The sequence below is a fragment of the Trachypithecus francoisi genome, unplaced genomic scaffold (assembly GCF_009764315.1).
Source record: "Trachypithecus francoisi isolate TF-2019V2 unplaced genomic scaffold, Tfra_2.0 Lachesis_group4, whole genome shotgun sequence".
NCBI classification, from domain to species: domain Eukaryota; kingdom Metazoa; phylum Chordata; class Mammalia; order Primates; family Cercopithecidae; genus Trachypithecus; species Trachypithecus francoisi.
In genome coordinates this window covers 42,599,495-42,616,524 of record NW_022681469.1, presented here as the reverse complement: position 1 = coordinate 42,616,524, position 17,030 = coordinate 42,599,495, and the positions used below count along the sequence as shown (strand labels likewise).

The 17,030-nt window shown below is 39.5% G+C and overlaps 1 long non-coding RNA gene across 1 annotated transcript in view; it reads right to left on the bottom strand.

Annotated features, from left to right (window-relative positions):
* The window catches only part of LOC117073441, a 68,329-nt gene that overhangs the window by 28,134 nt on the left and 23,165 nt on the right, over window positions 1–17,030 (bottom strand). The window contains exon 2 of the long non-coding RNA XR_004433235.1: window positions 6,377–6,548. This is a non-coding gene — a long non-coding RNA (uncharacterized LOC117073441). The remainder of the gene's footprint in view (window positions 1–6,376; window positions 6,549–17,030) is intronic.

Here is a 17,030-nt window from a genome sequence, read left to right as displayed (position 1 = left end):
TCTTTCATATATCTGTATGTACTTTTACTTTTGTACTTTTGTACTTTTAGTCTAAGGATATGTTTACTTATGCATTGTTTTACTGACAGAGAAGTAATCTGGTAATACACATTCAACTCCCTCTAGTGCAGGCATATCAAAGATCTAACATTACGTTTGCCTCAAATCATTTTATTTTAAATACTGTGATCTGAAGAAAATGTGGATCCTCGGCCGGGCGCAGTGGCTCACACTTTTATCCCAGCACTTTTGGGAGGACGAGGCGGGTGGATCACCTGAGGTCAGGGGTTTGAGACCAGCCTGGCCAACATGGTGAAACCCCATCTCCTACTAAAATACAAAAATTGGCTGGGCGTGGTGGCGGGTGCCTGTAATCCCAGCTAGTCGGGAGTCTGAGGTATGAGAATTCCTTGAACCCGGGAGACGGAGGATGCAGTGAGCCGAGATCAGGCCGCTGCACTCCAGCCTGGGCGACAGAGTGAGACTTTGTTTCAAAAAAAAAAAAAAGATGATCTTCTACGTGGGCTTTAGAATACTGCTTCAAAATTATACTTCACTTAGAACTTATTACTCAACATCTTATTTCAAGATTATTCTAACAGCTGACTTCTTGATTCTACCTCTCCATATTGCCTCTGCCTTATAATCCCAAAAGAGCTACTAAAATTATGTATCTGATCACTTCACTTTCCTGCTTAAAAACCTATGCCCATTTCTAGATGTTCCCTGAGCAGATCCTTTGTTATTTCGTTTTGTTTATTTTTATCATAAAATACATTTTTGAGGAAAAAAATTTAAACTGGACAAAAAGATACAAAGTGAAGAGGAAATATCCTCCGACGGCTTTCTCTCCCGCTTCATCCTCACTCCCCAGGAGTAGCCAATATTAATGCACTTTTCCAGAAATGTTCCACTCTGCATCAGTGGAACTAAACTAAACCAGACACTCTACTACATCCTTCAATAGCCTTTGTCTTATTGACTGGACTATGACTCAGCACACCCTTTCCCAGTCAAAAAGATTGTTCTTCTACCTCTGTGACTTTGAACTCCCAACAAAAATTTCCCCCTTTGGGGTATGAGCCATATAAACAGGGCTAGACCAAGCTCTGGGAACTGCCCCCTCCCCCACTGACGTATAATTTGATATTACTTCAAACCAGTATCCTTTACATTTGTTTTGCTCAACTTTTATTCAAATGGAGAGGAGATTAAAATGATTTTCTCTTAATAAAAAAATTCAAGAAACAGATTCACTTGTTTCTATTTGCCAAAGCAGAATAAATATATTTTTAATCAACAAAATAGTATGCTTTTCTAAAATTCTAGTTCTGTTTTTCAATGGAAATTTGCAGTGAAAGTTTCCAGATGCTTGGAAGTTATAAAAAGTTTAAACTTAGGTAATAAAAATAAATCACCCATTTATGATAAGCAGCACTCTGTGAAAGATTATTTCAGAATCTCAGCTGACTGACAACTTTTAGGAGGCTGAACTGTACTTAAGTGTGGCAAACATGCATCATGAAGATGGGTTGTTTACTGTAGCAAGTTACTTGCCTTCGGTCCCACTGTCCTTTTGGCAGAAGCACACCAATCTAATTTTGCTTGTTACATAAAGAGGCACATGTGGAAACCTGAGTCGCCTGACATCATATTACTGACTTAATCCAGTCATAATTCAGTGCCCAGAGACCGCCTGGCAGGCCCACCCACCCCCCACTCTCACTCTGGATATATTCATGATAGCACAGAGGTTAGCTGACACACTCGGGAATCAGACACGCTGGGTCAGACTCATTTCCACCACTTATCAGTAGTATGATTTTGGACCACTTGCTTAACCCTCCTAAGCCTCAGTTTCTGAATCCGTAAAGTAAAAATACTAACAGTGGCTTCCTTTTAAGATTGTGCAAAGATTGAATGAAACAATGTGTGCAAAGCTCTCAAACAGTGGCAGTCATTGTTGGAGACATTGATTTTACTTTTGTTATTTTTATTCAAGACTCTAGAATAAAATTACCTCCAAAGGTGCCCAAAGTTTGGCACAGTTCAGAAAAGTCTGAAGGTAAAAATCATGAAAACAGACATTGATTTTCTTCATTCTTTTTGGTAGTATCAACCTAATAGAAACTGGACCAGGTTCCTGATCCAGTCTGACTTTACTACCTGTGTGACCTTCCACATCACTTAATCTTTTTAAGTTGTGCTTTTCTTGTCTATAAAAAATTAAGATTATACCTCACAGCATTGAACGTAAATATTAAATTGTATAAGATTTTATACAAGTACAAAGTGTTACTATGGTTCATCAGAATGTTTTTTTTTTTTTTTACTTTAAAAATCTCCATAGAACTCATCTGATTCACAAAATTCCCTCTAACCAACCCCAGCACTTCATTTGCTCCCACATAATTGCTGGAGTTGTTTACACAAATCCGTCCTCAGAATCAAAGAGCTCAAGGCTGGAGAAGGCAGTGAATCTGGCCCTGGGCCTCTGCTTGAACATTCTGGGTGCTGGTCGCTAGCTGACCCTTAAACAACTCCATGTCCTCTTTGGAGTTCAAAGTTTGGGGGTAAAATCACTACCCCCTCTCAAAGATAAACACAAATGGAGCTCCGCGGTGGTGTCCGGTGCTAACATGAGACATGTTGAGCGTGAATCTCATCAGAACAGTGTTTTTCCAACATAATAAACTGCTCTTTGTTCAAATCAGAAACTGATTTCACTCGATTTTCCCAAATCGGCCCTGCCAGGTTTCCTTGATTTAATTGTATATTTTTTGTCTGCTGACAATGGAAAGCAGAAGAAAATAGTCTCGCTAAGGAAATGAAATACTACCAAGAAAAACAGGCATTCTCACACTGTATGAGGGGTTTTTTTTTTTTTCTTCACATTCAATTTTTATAAGAAAAAAGGTCTCTACCCTTTGAAACAACAGCATTATTGCAGTGACTATTAGGTCATATCTACATGGCCCAAAAGAAAATGTTGGAAAGAAAATTAACTAGTTCATAAGGGTATGGGCAACATTATTTTTAAAAGGAAATGGTTCTTCATACATAGAAAGAATAATAAATGGGAGCAAAAAAAAATGTGTGTTAGGCAGTTATTTAAATAATTCCAATTTTAAAATGTGTACTTAGCCAAAGTATCCATGGAGTTCAGGTAAAATCATTTAGAGGGAACACAAATTAACCAAATCATTACTGAAATTCTTTACTTTTTTAGCTAAAATTGCTCATTCTTCCTTTAATACCAGAGAAGACCTGAGTCCTGGTTGACTGTTAGTGAGGAGCTGTATCAAAAGAACAAAGGTTTGAAGCCAGTTAGGGCCAGGTTCCTATCTCAGCTCTTCCATCTAGTCATCATTTGCCCAATGGCAAATTCGATTTTTCATTTATTTGATTTAAAAATATTACTGAGACCCTTCTACATGATAGGTGCTATTGTAAAGAAGGAAGATACAGTAGGCAATATACTTGCCAAGACTGTTGCTTCCAAGGGGCATTTATTCCAAAGCCGGGAGAAAGAAAGAGAGACAAAAGGCAGGGGGAGGGAGGATGGAAGGGAGAAAAGAGGAAAGGAAGAAAAGAGAAAAAAGAGAAAGATGACAGATAAACAACAAAACTATCAACATTTGGTGGTATGAAGCCATGGAACCAGAATGAGATTATCTAAGGATCGATACCAGAGAGGGCCAAGGATGCAGCCTTAGGGCACTACAGTGTTTAGAGGTCAGGGAGGTGAGATTGAAGAGGCATTACTTATCTCGTCATAAAATGCTAGCTTATCACCTACAAAGATTTTTTTTTTTTTTGAGATAGGATCTTGCTATGTGGCCCAGGCTGGAGTGCAATGGCTTGATCTCAGCTCACTGCAGCCTCTACCTCCCAGGTTCAACTGATTCTCCTGCCTCAGCCTCCTGAGTAGCTGGGATTACAGGTGTGCACCACCATTTCTGGCTTTTTTTTTTTTTTTGGACTGAATCTCACTCTGTCGCCCAGGCTGAAGTGCAGTGGTGCAGTCTCAGCTCACTGCAACCTCTGCCTCTCAGGTTCAAGCAATTCTCGTGCCTCAGCCTCCCGAGTAGCTGGGATTACAGGTGTGTGCCACCATGCCTGGCTAATTTTTGTATTTTTAGTAAAGATTATGTGTGATCTGCCCACCTCAGCCTCCCAAAGTGCTGAGATTACAGGCATGAGCCACCGTGCCTGGCCGATTTTTTAAAAATTATGTACATTTAAGAATCAATATCGTGAAAATGGCCATACTGCCCAAGGTGATTTATAGATTCAATGCCATCCCCATCAAGCTACCAATGACTTTCTTCACAGAATTGGAAAAAACGGCTTTAAAGTTCATATGGAACCAAAAAAGAGCCCGCATTGCCAAGACAATCCTAAGTCAAAAGGACAAAGCTGGAGGCGTCACGCTACCTGACTTCAAACTATACTACAAGGCTACAGTAACCAAAACAGCATGGTACTGGTACCACAACAGAGATATAGACCAATGGAACAGAACAGAGTCCTCAGAAATAATACCACACATCTACAGCCATCTGATCTTTGACAAACCTGAGAGAAACAAGAAATGGGGAAAGGATTCCCTATTTAATAAATGGTGCTGGGAAAATTGGCTAGCCATAAGTAGAAAGCTGAAACTGGATCCTTTCCTTACCCCTTATACAAAGATTAATTCAAGATGGATTAGAGACTTAAATGTTAGACCTAATACCATAAAAACCCTAGAAGAAAATCTAGGTAGTACCATTCAGGACCTAGGCATGGGCAAGGACTTCATGTCTAAAACACCAAAAGCAACGGCAGCAAAAGCAAAAATTGACACATGGGATCTAATTAAACTAAAGAGCTTTTGCACAGCTAAAGAAACTACCATCAGAGTGAACAGGCAACCTACAGAATGGGAAAAAATTTTTGCAACCTACTCATCTGACAAAGGGCTAATATCCAGAATCTACCAAGAACTCAAACAAATATACAAGAAAAAAACAAACAACCCCATCAAAAAGTGGGGAAAGGATATGAACAGACATTTCTCAAAAGAAGACATCCATACAGCCAACAGACACATGAAAAAATGCTCATCATCACTGGCCATCAGAGAAATGCAAATCAAAACCACAATGAGATACCATCTCACACCAGTTAGAATGGCAATCATTAAGAAGTCAGGAAACAACAGGTGTTGGAGAGGATGTGGAGAAATAGGAACACTTTTACACTGTTGGTGGGATTGTAAACTAGTTCAACCATTATGGAAAACAGTATGGCGATTCCTCAAGGATCTAGAACTAGATGTACCATATGACCCAGCCATCCCACTACTGGGTATATACCCAAAGGATTATAAATTACTCTACTACAAAGACACATGCACACGTATGTTTATTGCGGCACTATTCACAATAGCAAAGACTTGGAATCAACCCAAATGTCCATCTGTGACAGACTGGATTAAGAAAATGTGGCACATATACACCATGGAATACTATGCAGCCATAAAAAAGGATGAGTTTGCGTCCTTTGTAGGGACATGGATGCAGCTGGAAACCATCATTCTTAGCAAACTATCACAAGAAGAGAAAACCAAACACCGCATGTTCTCACTCATAGGTGGGAACTGAACAATGAGATCACTTGGACTCGGGAAGGGGAACATCACACACTGGGGCCTATCATGGGGAGGGGGGAGGAGGGAGGGATTGCATTGGGGAGTTATACATGATATAAACGTCATGCACATGTACCCTAGAACTTAAAGTATAATAAAAAAAAAAAAAATTATGTACATTTTGCTACTAGCCTATTAAAGATACCCAACAAATGTTAATTTCTTCTTTTTGTTTAAATCCTCTCCCTCCTCACCAACTCCCACCATGCAAATATAATCAATCTCTGGCTCCAAAAAAAAAAAGACAACTGAGCGCCTGCATAGCAAAGGAGTAAAAAACTAACACTTCCTTTAGCTCAATTTATCTAGGCCCCACTGACTGTAACAGTGAGGAAAGATCATACCATAGCAAATCATTATAGATCACAACTAGTAATCCCAAATGACAGGTCTCCTCTGTTCTTCTGAATTTCATTTCATTGAAATTGTTCCAGAGTTTGCATGTTAAATTACACAAATTATATCCACTACTGTCTTCTATTTTGAAAGGAGAAAATTGTGCATTCCTCTTTTACCTGTTCCCTTTAAACATCTTAACTCCTGCTTACACTTATATGAAAGCATTTATCTTATCATAATTAGACAAAGTTCCTAAAAACAAAAAAAGCAATGACCCACAATTAACCTACAGCATGTATATCAGAATTAGGTTCAGAAAATCCCAAAACAACTGTAGCTTACAGGAGATGAGCTTTTTCTCTTAGACAAAACAGATTGAAGGATGGGCAGCTGGGGGCTGGTGTAGAAGCTGCACGATGTTGGCAGGGACCCAGGCTCCCATCCTTCTACTCTACTATCCCCAGGCATGTCTTCTATCCTCAAGGTCACCTTGTGGTCCAGATGGCTTCCTCCCCTTCAGGAAGGAGGAGGGAAAACCTGAGTCAATACACTTTAAAACCTTCCTTATAAAAGAAGGGATTGAGGAAGGTTATGTGGAAGATGCTTCTGAGTTGGACCCAGATGGATAGGTAGGAAAAGGACATCCTCCATAAAGTGGATCATGTCAGCAATGAAGTCAGAAAAATACAAGTATAGTTAAGGAACAAGAAAGATTCATCTGAATATAATAATATTTGGGAAAAACAGTAATGTGTCTATTGATGATGAGCCTTGGTGTGCAATTTATTATAAGTCTCCCCACCTATAACAGAATGATTCTCTTATTTTCTCATGATCTGGGGAAGTAGGTTTGGATATTCAAGGCTGGGGCTGAGTAATAGGAAAATATAATCAGAATAAAAAAGATGAGATTTTTGTTCTTTTGGGCTTCCAGCCCCTCAGCTCTGGCCATGCCAATGCACCCCTTTCCGGGATCTTGTCCACCCAGAACCCTTTGTGCCATGGACATTCTGCAATGCTGTTCACTGGGTTACCTCTCTTGGAAGAACACAAGCACACAGGCTGGTGCACAGGAAGCACTGCAGAAATATTGTGGATGAAGAATCTAGAAACTGGGGTGCATGCTCCAGGAGTGTAGAGAGAGCCCAAATCAAGATGCACCTTTAATATCACTCTAAGGTGTTAGGAAATGGGGAATGAGGAGAGGCTTTCAAAACAGAGGGGCAACAAAATCAGAACTATTATTAGAAATAATAACTCCAACAGCATTAATTGTTAGAGGAAATATATTAAAAGATGAGTTAGGAGACTATTTCAATCACACAGCAGGATCTAGATAACTAAAACAGAAACAACAGTCATATTGAAGAAGATTGGCAAGATGTCAGCATCCCATGATCACGTTGCACTGTTGCTTTATAGGATTGTGTTTGATGGCACTATTGTTTACAACCCTCAACTTTCTTCCCTGCTTTATCATTAGTGTTACTTTAGAATAATGAAGCCTGTTCCATCCATTAACTCCACTAACATTTGATCTCCCCATAGGTTGAGGTTAAAAATTAATTACTCTTCCAACATATTGATTACATGACTATAAATATAAAAACAGAACTACAGAGCAACTACAGGGACTCTTTGTTTAAACAGCATGTTTGCTCTTTTTAAAGGAGGTAATTAAGGGCAAAGGACTTTGGAACTGGAGGAACATGCTAGAAAAGCAACCCTTGAGTGCCATCTAGTGTTGACAACACATTCAAATGTACTGTATCAAAGAAGGGTCTGGTTTCTTACACTGTAGGTGACTTAATTGTTGAAAGCAGGCAATGTTTGAATAGTAAAAACCAAACTTACACATACTTTGTTGCTTGCCACCCGGGTATTAACATGAATCTTCATTTTTGAACTACAGTGGGAGGAAGGCTTCATTTCAGCTTCTAGGTCAAAGTGCGTTCACAGAATTGTAGGGCGCTGAATTTAGCTCATACAACTCTTTCTTTTATCATTCCAGGAAAAGGTTAGCCCTAAGGTAAAGCTAGCATGTAACTCCTCCTTTTCTTCCCTTTTACCAGTTAGTTTCAGATCATTTCACCTAATTAAAAATGAACTCATAATATTTCATGAATTAAAGAATGCAGAACATGGAAGAGGTTAAGAACTGGTGTTGAAATCTCCTGCCATGGAAATTCATTGTTACTGAGGCGGCTCATATATCAGAGCACTGCCTTCTGCGGACATTAAAATTCACTTTGTTTCGTGTCCCTAATACCGCCCAGCCCTTGGGAAGCACGAAGCTGACATTGTATTAGGCAATTCATGCTGACCTAGTAACTCAAAGCAATCATCACTGGTAACTTAAAGTGACTATACTCCAAAAGAAATAGAGCCTAAGGTCACAGTTATAAATCTTACCACAGGAAGGCCAAAGATTATAATCTTTATGCCAAGTGCTGCAGATTCCTTTCTGCTGAGGAGAGTCATATTTCAAAGACTTTACTAATCTGAAACCTATAGGTGGTTGTGACAATAGCAGATATGGTTTACATGACATTAATCCCACATTTTAAAGAACACTGAGTAAATCAGTAAAAAAGGGGCAATTACATTTATTATATCTGCAGCCAAGACTGCATACTTTTACCTTCACACTATACTGAAATGCAATGTCATAATTGTTTATGAACTAAAAGGCCTAACATATAATAAAAGCATAGTTAACTAAGGAGGTGTGTGATCCTGTACCAGTGTATATTTGCATAATTTGCAAGCAGTCTCTGAGTTTGCTATGATGATGTGTAAACAGCGGGTATTGGTTCAGTTGGAACTTTGTGCTGTTGAGACTAAAGTCAAAGGTTTGATCCCTAATCAGGACAGACAGCTTCACCATTGGGTGCCTGAAAGCACTTCATCATTATGCTTCCTCAAGATCGAGGGGCTTTAGCAGAGTGAACATGTAAGTTGCCCACTGCTAAAGAAAAACATTTTTAAATGTTTTTATTTGACTTTTTTTTACATAAGGAATGTATGCCTTCTATGTGCAAAATAAGATGTGATTTTTTTATAGCTAACATTCTAGCAGACTCTAACAATCCCCTCCCGCACCCCTCTGTTCCTGTAGATTCTCTCACCTCCGTATTTACATGCCTCTCATTTTTACAGAAAGATATACACATATGTTGATGTTAGAGTTTTAAACAAAAATAGGATCATGCTGTATACATAATTTGCAACAGTTTATTTTGACTTTGCAGCATATCACAGGTATTCCTCCAGTTTCTAATTCAGTCTTTCTCATTGCTACCTGACCATCTGTAGAATGGATGTTAGAATCTACTCAGGCTGTTTCCAATTGTCTTTGTTTATTTTGTTCACTGTTACAAACAATGCTACAAAAAAAATCTTTTACATATAATCTAACATATTGGCCTTTTACTCTAGGATACAGTCTCAAAAGTGGAGTCACTAAGTCAAACACTGTTTGTATTTTATTGGATATTAGGCAAGTTATTTTCCCCAAGGACTGCACCTTTTCACACTCCCAACGATATTTGAAAATACCTATTTCCCTATTTTGTACCAGCATGGGACATCAGCATTCTCTTTCATTACTGCCGACTAAGTAGACAATGGTTTCTTACTGTTGTCATAATTTGTTTTTTCATGATTAGCAGTGAAGTTGACTTCCTGTGTTTGTGTTTTGTAGCCATCTGCATTTCTTTATATTGCCTTTCCACAGCCTTTGCCCCATTTTATCCTTTCCTCAATTTTTTATTCAATTGTTTGTCTTTCAGCAGGTGGCAAAATCTTCTTGTATAATAGATATATTAACCTTTTAGCTGGGCGCAGTGGCTCACACTTGTAATCCCAGCACTTTGGGAGACTGAGGAAGGCAGATCAGTTGAGATCAGGAGATTGAGACCAGCCTGGCCAACATGGTGAAACCCTGTAACTATTAAAAACACGAAAGTTAGCTGGGCGTGGTGGTATACACCTGTAATCCCAGCTACTCGAGAGGCTAAGGCAGGAGAATTGCTTGAATCCAGGAGGTGGAGGTTGCAGTGAGCCAAGATCACGCCACTCCACTCCAGCCTGGGCAGCAGAGTGAGACTCTATCTCAAAAAAAAAAAAAAGAAAGAAAGAAAAAGAAAAAAGAAGATTAACCATTTTTATTTATTACAAATTATTTTCCCAGACAATCATTTGTCCTTTGACTATGCTTATGTCTTCTGTCATATAAAAATTTCAAATTTTCATGTAATCCAATATATCTGTCTTTTCTGGCATTATGTCCTCCACCCTTAAAAGGTCTTAGAGAGTCTTCCTGGACCCAATATTGCAGAAAAACAATTTCAAGTACATACCTTAATGATGGTGGACTTTTAACTCCAAGGATCTCAAACAACCCCCCACAGAAGTCTGGCACGTCATGGAAAGTTATGATACCCAACCAATAAGAAAGATAGGGTATACCGGAGGCTGTGATAAAATGCAGGATGTATACCCCATCTAAAGGGGTAAAGTCAGTACTGTCAACCTAAACTAAACAAAAGGATCAGGGTGTAATATAAAGAGAGTTTATTCAAGCATAAAGTTTGAGGATGGCCCACATGGTAACACAAACTCCAAAGGAATGGAATCCGTGCTTCAAAATGGGAAATTAAGGTTTCACTTATTCATACAGAAATAGAGAGTTTTTAGCAAGATTATGACATTTTTCATACAAGGTTGGTGCATAGTTATAGCAATTTAATATGTTACAGGCAGCATTTCTTTTGGGAAGGATACATTTAACATTTTTTACAGAGAGTATAAGTGTCATGAGATTTTTGTCACGTGTTCTAAGCAAAGCAGGACAATAAAGGGAAAGTTAATCCATAATAAGGACCATTAACTAAGAAAGAGGAAGTTTTTGTCCCTAACATCACTTAATTCTCTCCAGTCACTGTACAGAACAAGGAAAATAAAATAGCAAGTTAATCTATAATCTGAGAAACAGAAGTTGTAACTATATGTGACTCAGATCATGGTCACATCTCTTTCAAGACTTAAAGTGTTTGAGGGATTCCAGCAGCTTTTTATTTTTTTTTTAGATGGAGTTTCACTCTTGTTGCCCAGGCTGGAGTGCAGTGGTGGGAGCTTGGCTTACTGCAGCTTCCACCTCCCAGGTTCAAGCTATTCTTCCTCAGCCTTCCAAGTAGCTGGGATTGCCCACCACCACACCCAGCTAATTTTTTGTATTTTTAGTAGAGATGGGAGTTCACCATATTGGCCAGGCTGGTTTTGAACTCCTCATCTCAGGTGATCTGCCTGCCTTGGCCTCCCAAAGTGCTGGAATTACAGAAATGAGCCCCTGCGCCCAGCCTCCAGCAGCTTCTAAGTTATATTTATTCTCACAGTTCTAAACTCCAGTCAAGATTGGCCCTTTAGTAATTCGGGCTAAATGTTACCACATCTTCTTTTTTTTCTCTCTGAGAAAAGCCAGCTAACCAGATTTTTATATAAAATTTCCCAACTTTATAATATATGTTAGCCCTTTTTATTATTTATTTATTTGGAACAAGGTCTCACTCTGTCACCCAGGGGGCTGGAATGCAGTGGCACGATCATGGCTCACTGCAGCCTTGACTTCCTGGGCTCAAGTGACCCTCTCACTTCAGCCTCCTGAGTAACTAGAACCACAGATGGATGCATGCCACCACACTCAGCTCATTTTTTAAATGTTTTTGTAGAGGTGGAGTTTCGCTATATTGCCCAGGCTGGTCTCAAACTCATGGGCTCAAGGGCTCCTCCTGCCGTGACCTCCTAAAGTGCTAGGTTCACAGGCATGAGCCACCGTGCCTGGCCTTAAACCATGTTTTCCCCCGAGACTGAGTCTTGCACTGTCTCCCAGGCTGGAGTGGAGTGGCATCGATCTTGGCTCACTGCAACCTCCACCTCTTGGGTTCAAGCAAGTCTCCTGCCCCAGCCTCCCAAGTAGCTGGGATTACAAGCACATGCCACCACACTCAGCTAATTTTTGTATTTTTAATAGATGGGGTTTCACCATGTTGACCAGGCTGGTCTCAAACTCCTGACCACATGATCTGCCCGCCTCGGCCTCCCAAAGTGCTGGGATCACAGGTGTGAGCCACCATGCCCAGTCAACCCATTTTTTAAAAAATAAAATTGCTCAGGCCATATCAAATGTGTCTGTGAGCCCCCGATATAAAGCTTAGCTCCTCATGGCACTTGCACTATGAAAGAAAAAGAAAAAAGCCAAGGATTTACTATGCATTGGGCATTGAAACTCATATACATCATTTTTTTTAATCCTCCAAATAGCTTACCACTTAGGTGTTAGTATGATCATTTTGCAGATAAAAAAAAACTGAAATTAAGGATGGATTAAAAATTTATCCACATTATTCAGCTAGTAACAGAGCCAAGATTTCAGCCCAGTTTTTCTAGCTCTAAAGAGTAGCTCTTCAACCTTATCATGCTACAACTCTCACCAAATTCCAAAGTAGAAGGTCATCTTTATTTTCCCACTTTTTAGAAAGTGAACTGTAAAGATCTTAAAGGACATCTCCAGCATCATTTCAAATGTAGAACTCTGCCGGGCATAGTGGCTCACGCCTGTAATCCCAGCACTTTGGGAGACTGAGGTGGGTGGATCACTTAAGGTCAGGAATTCTAGACCAGCCTGGCCAATATGGTAAAACTCCATCTCTACTAAAAATATAAAAATTAGCTGGGCATGGTGGCAGGCGCCTGGGATCCCAGCTACTTGGGAGACTGAGGCAGGAGAATCGCCTGTACCCGGGAGGCGGAGGTTGCAGTGAGCCAAGATCAAGCCAGTGTACTCCAGCCTGGGCAACAGAGCAAGACTGTCTCAAAACAAAAAAATAAAAAATAAACAGAAATGTAAAACTAGTTGAGAGTTTCCACATGTCAGAGATGAAGATTACTACCCAATTCAGTATTAACCTCAGAATTAAAATTGTCACTGGACATCAGGGAAGACTTTTCCAGTGTGAAGTATGGGAATAGCATGGAGTTCTCTTGGGATAAGGTGGTGGCAGTGGCTGAAAACTCAAAATTAACCAGCACCAACCTCAAGACCTGCCCTTGGTACTGAGGATCTGCACTTCAGCTTCATGATCCCATAGGAGAGCCTTAGAAAGATGTGTGACCAGATAAGCTACAGAGATTGCAGACAAACCAGAAAGGAGAATAGAGTGGTGATCAAAGAGGTTCCTTTGAAAAAGGAATGTCATTTCTCTCCTTCTAAGAAACTGAAAACCCATTGCGAAGATTAAGATTTTGCCAAAAGTGGGAATTTGGAGAGAGCAGTACCTGCTCCATTAGAACTTTTGTTTGAATGAAGTAACCTGTTAACAAGGACAGATAATATTGATTTGTTTTATGTGAATTTGCCTAGGGAGGTAACCATGGTCATAATAATTTATAAGTTCCTGGGTTCTGAGGACCATGGCTCCTGTTCTTGGTATTACTCCCATTGGTTTTCTTTTTTTTTAATATATTGATTAAATTAATCCAGGTCTTGGAATAACATATTCTGCACAGAAATCAAAGAGACAGAAAAGGTGATAAATAATTGATGCAGCCTCTGATATGTTAAACATGTGATGTTGAAAGAAAAGTTTTCTCCTTGACACACAGTAAGTCTGAGCATATGTCATAACAAAAAGACCTTGCCACATTCTTAAGGTTGGGAAGAAAACTATGAAAAATAACAATTATGTTGATATCATGATCTTCAGCATACTCTCTGCCAAAATTACATCATATGCAGTGATTTCATAAGATGTAGCAACATTAAATTTTTATCTTTGTTCTGCAATTCAGGTACGATTTAAGTAAAAATCTAAACAAGACATTCTTGGGCCTAAGATGCTCCCCAAAAGAGCACTCCAAAAGAAATTTGTTTCCACTTGATTTTATAAGTATATGGCAAACTTGAATGACATAAAGTTAGAGCAAAGAACTGGTCCAAGGCCTGACTTAGTCACTTTTTAATAGTTAGCATTTATTGAGACATTACCATGTGTCAAACATTACATAAAATGCTTTACATTGATTAACAAATATAATCTTTACCCCATCTGATGAGCTACATACCATTATTATCCTCATTTTGAGTAAAAAAAAAAAAAAAAAAAAAAACTGGCCACAGAGGATTATAGAATTCACCCAAGATTGTATTACTACCAGAAACCAAACACAGGTAGTGTTCCTCTAGGAATTCATGCTTTTAATCAATGTCCTATAAGCGGATAACCTTAAGCCCTTTCCTTCCTAAGGCTCAGATAACTTGTCTCAAACATGAGGATAATAAAACCAATTCTACCTATTTCCCTTGGTTATTTTGAGGAAGAAGTGAGATCATTACATGTAAAGGTCTCAATAGGCTGGGCACAATGGCTCATGCCTGTAATCCCAGCACTTTGAGAAGCCAAGGCAGGAGGATCACTTGATGCCAGGAGTTCAAGACCAGCCTGGGCAACATAGTGAAACCCCATCTCTCCAAAAATTAAAGTTAAAAAATTAGCTGGGCATGGTGGCACATGCCTATAGTCCCAGCTACTCCTGCTGAGGCAGGAGGATTGCTTGGGCACAGGAGTTCAAGGCTATAATGAGCTATGATCATGCCCCTGGGCAACAGAGTGAGACCATGTCCCTAAAAAAAAAAAAAAAAAGGCTCAGGAAGTTATAAATCATTACAATCTTTAGCTTATTTCCTAACTTTCAGAAATGAGCAAGCTGAACCCTAAGTAAAATTCTTAAGTAGATGTCCCTTTTCAATAGAAAGGTTTCTGTGCTTAGGCAAATCACATAGCATTGACCTTACAACATTAGTATACTTTGAAATTGGTTATAATATCCTTTCTATAGAAAATATAAGAGTGCTATGTGGAAAGCAGAGTTGAACTAGAGTCAGAGGGCCCAGCACTTGGTTCAGCCCTTACCAACTCATATTCACTTACTCTTAAAATGTCCCATCTGTAAAACATGATTCCCCATCTCACAGGTTATTAAAGTTATATACCTGCATGTGCTTTGTAAACTACTGAACAAGAAGCTGTTCTTTGTATTACTGCCATGTCAAAGAAGAATAATGTGCAACTTACCCAGGAGAAGAAGGAAAGGATGTCATCGGCAGGGAGCCAGCCCCAGGGGCCAGTGTCCCAAAGACTGTGGAGAGACTGACTTTGCTGACTTTATGTGGGTTATTTTGGAGGAAAGTGTTGTTGTTTTAGTCACAGTTAGCTGGGGCTATTTCCTTGACTTTGGCCCCCACCTTCCACTGGAAATTATGTTTTCATTCATCCTTTCATTCATGTACCAAAATATTTGGTGTGCATCTATCATGTGCCTGGCATTGTGTTAATTCTGTTAAACACTGGGGATACAACAGTAATGAAAATAGAGTCCCTATCCTCATAGAATTTACATTCTAGAGAGGGAGACATGTAACAGACAAAACATGAAACTAAATTATAATAGCATGGGATAAGTGCTAGAAGGAAATTAACATCAACAGGCGAGATGCTGGTGTGGGAACGACCCACTTCAGGTGGGCAGTAGCAAAAGTGGGAATGCTGAATGTGGAAAAGGACAGACAGATTTGAGCCATCTTTTAAAGGAAAAATAGACACACTTCTTGATGGATCTGATGTAGAGAATGAGGAAAGAGAGGATTAGGAGATGACTACTAGGTTTCTGCATTAAGCAATTAAAAGACAAGGACCCTGTCACCATTCACTCATATGTGGACAATTGGAAGAGGTGGGTGTGGAAGTCGATAATACCATTTGGAATATGTCACTTTTCAAACGCCTGTAAGACATTCAAATGTCAAATTGAATGTATGACCCCAGAACCCAAAGGAAAGTTCTGGATTGAGAAAAGGGTGGGATGTCATGAGCTTATAGACAGTATTTAAAAATCATGTTAACATTCTGTTTAGGCCAGGCGTGGTGGTTCACGCCTGTAATCCCAGCACTTCGGGAGGCTGAGGTGTGTGGATCACCTGAGATCAGGAGTTCAAGGCCAGCGTGACCAACATGGAGAAACCCTGTCTCTACTAAAAATACAAAATTAGCCGGGCATGGTGGTGCATGCCTGTAATGCCAACTACTCAGGAGGCTGAGGCAGGAGAATCACTTGAACCTGGGAGGCGGAGGTTGTGGTGAGCTGAGATTGTGCCATTGCACTCCAGCCTGGGCAACAAGAGGATAACTCCATCTCAGAAAAAAAAAAAAAAAATCTGTTTAGTAAGTCTGAAAAACCTTCAAGAACAGGTTTTCTTTAATCCCTAATAGTGAAATTTCAGGAAGGCAATAATTCAAAAAGTATATTTCCACCCAGAAATTGAGAGGGAATTCTTAGGTCCCTACAAATCATTCCAATGGAGTAACCCACTGCTCCAGTGAGAAAATGGTGTAACAGAATGAAATAGGACTTAAACTAAGAAGGACCTGGGCTTGAATTCCAGCTCTGCCATTGCTAATGATGTGGTCTTATGAGAGTTTCTTTACCATTTTGATCATCTTTTTAATTATCTATACAATGGAAATTTAAAAATACCTTGAGGGTTGTTGTGAACAATGTAAATAACATCTGCAAAAATGTCTAGCACAGGGTAGAATCAGTAAGCAGCAGCAATATTAAATTTCTCCCTTTTTTTGCACTAAAATGTCTTGAAAGACACAACCTCTACTGGCAGGCCTCCTTCTCTCCTGGATTCAATCCAGTCATGTTTCCTGTCTCTCATTCCACTGGATCTGCTCTTGTCAAAGTCACCAATGGTGTTGATTCCGCCTTCAATTGTATACTCCTTCTCAACAGCATTTAACCCAATTGATCACTTCTTCTTCCTTGGTTAACTGTCTTCTCAGCTTCAGTGACACTGTACCATCCTGATTTTCCACATATGTCACAGAAAGATCCATCTCAGTCTCCTTTGCTTAACTGTTTTCCCAAGCAGAAATGC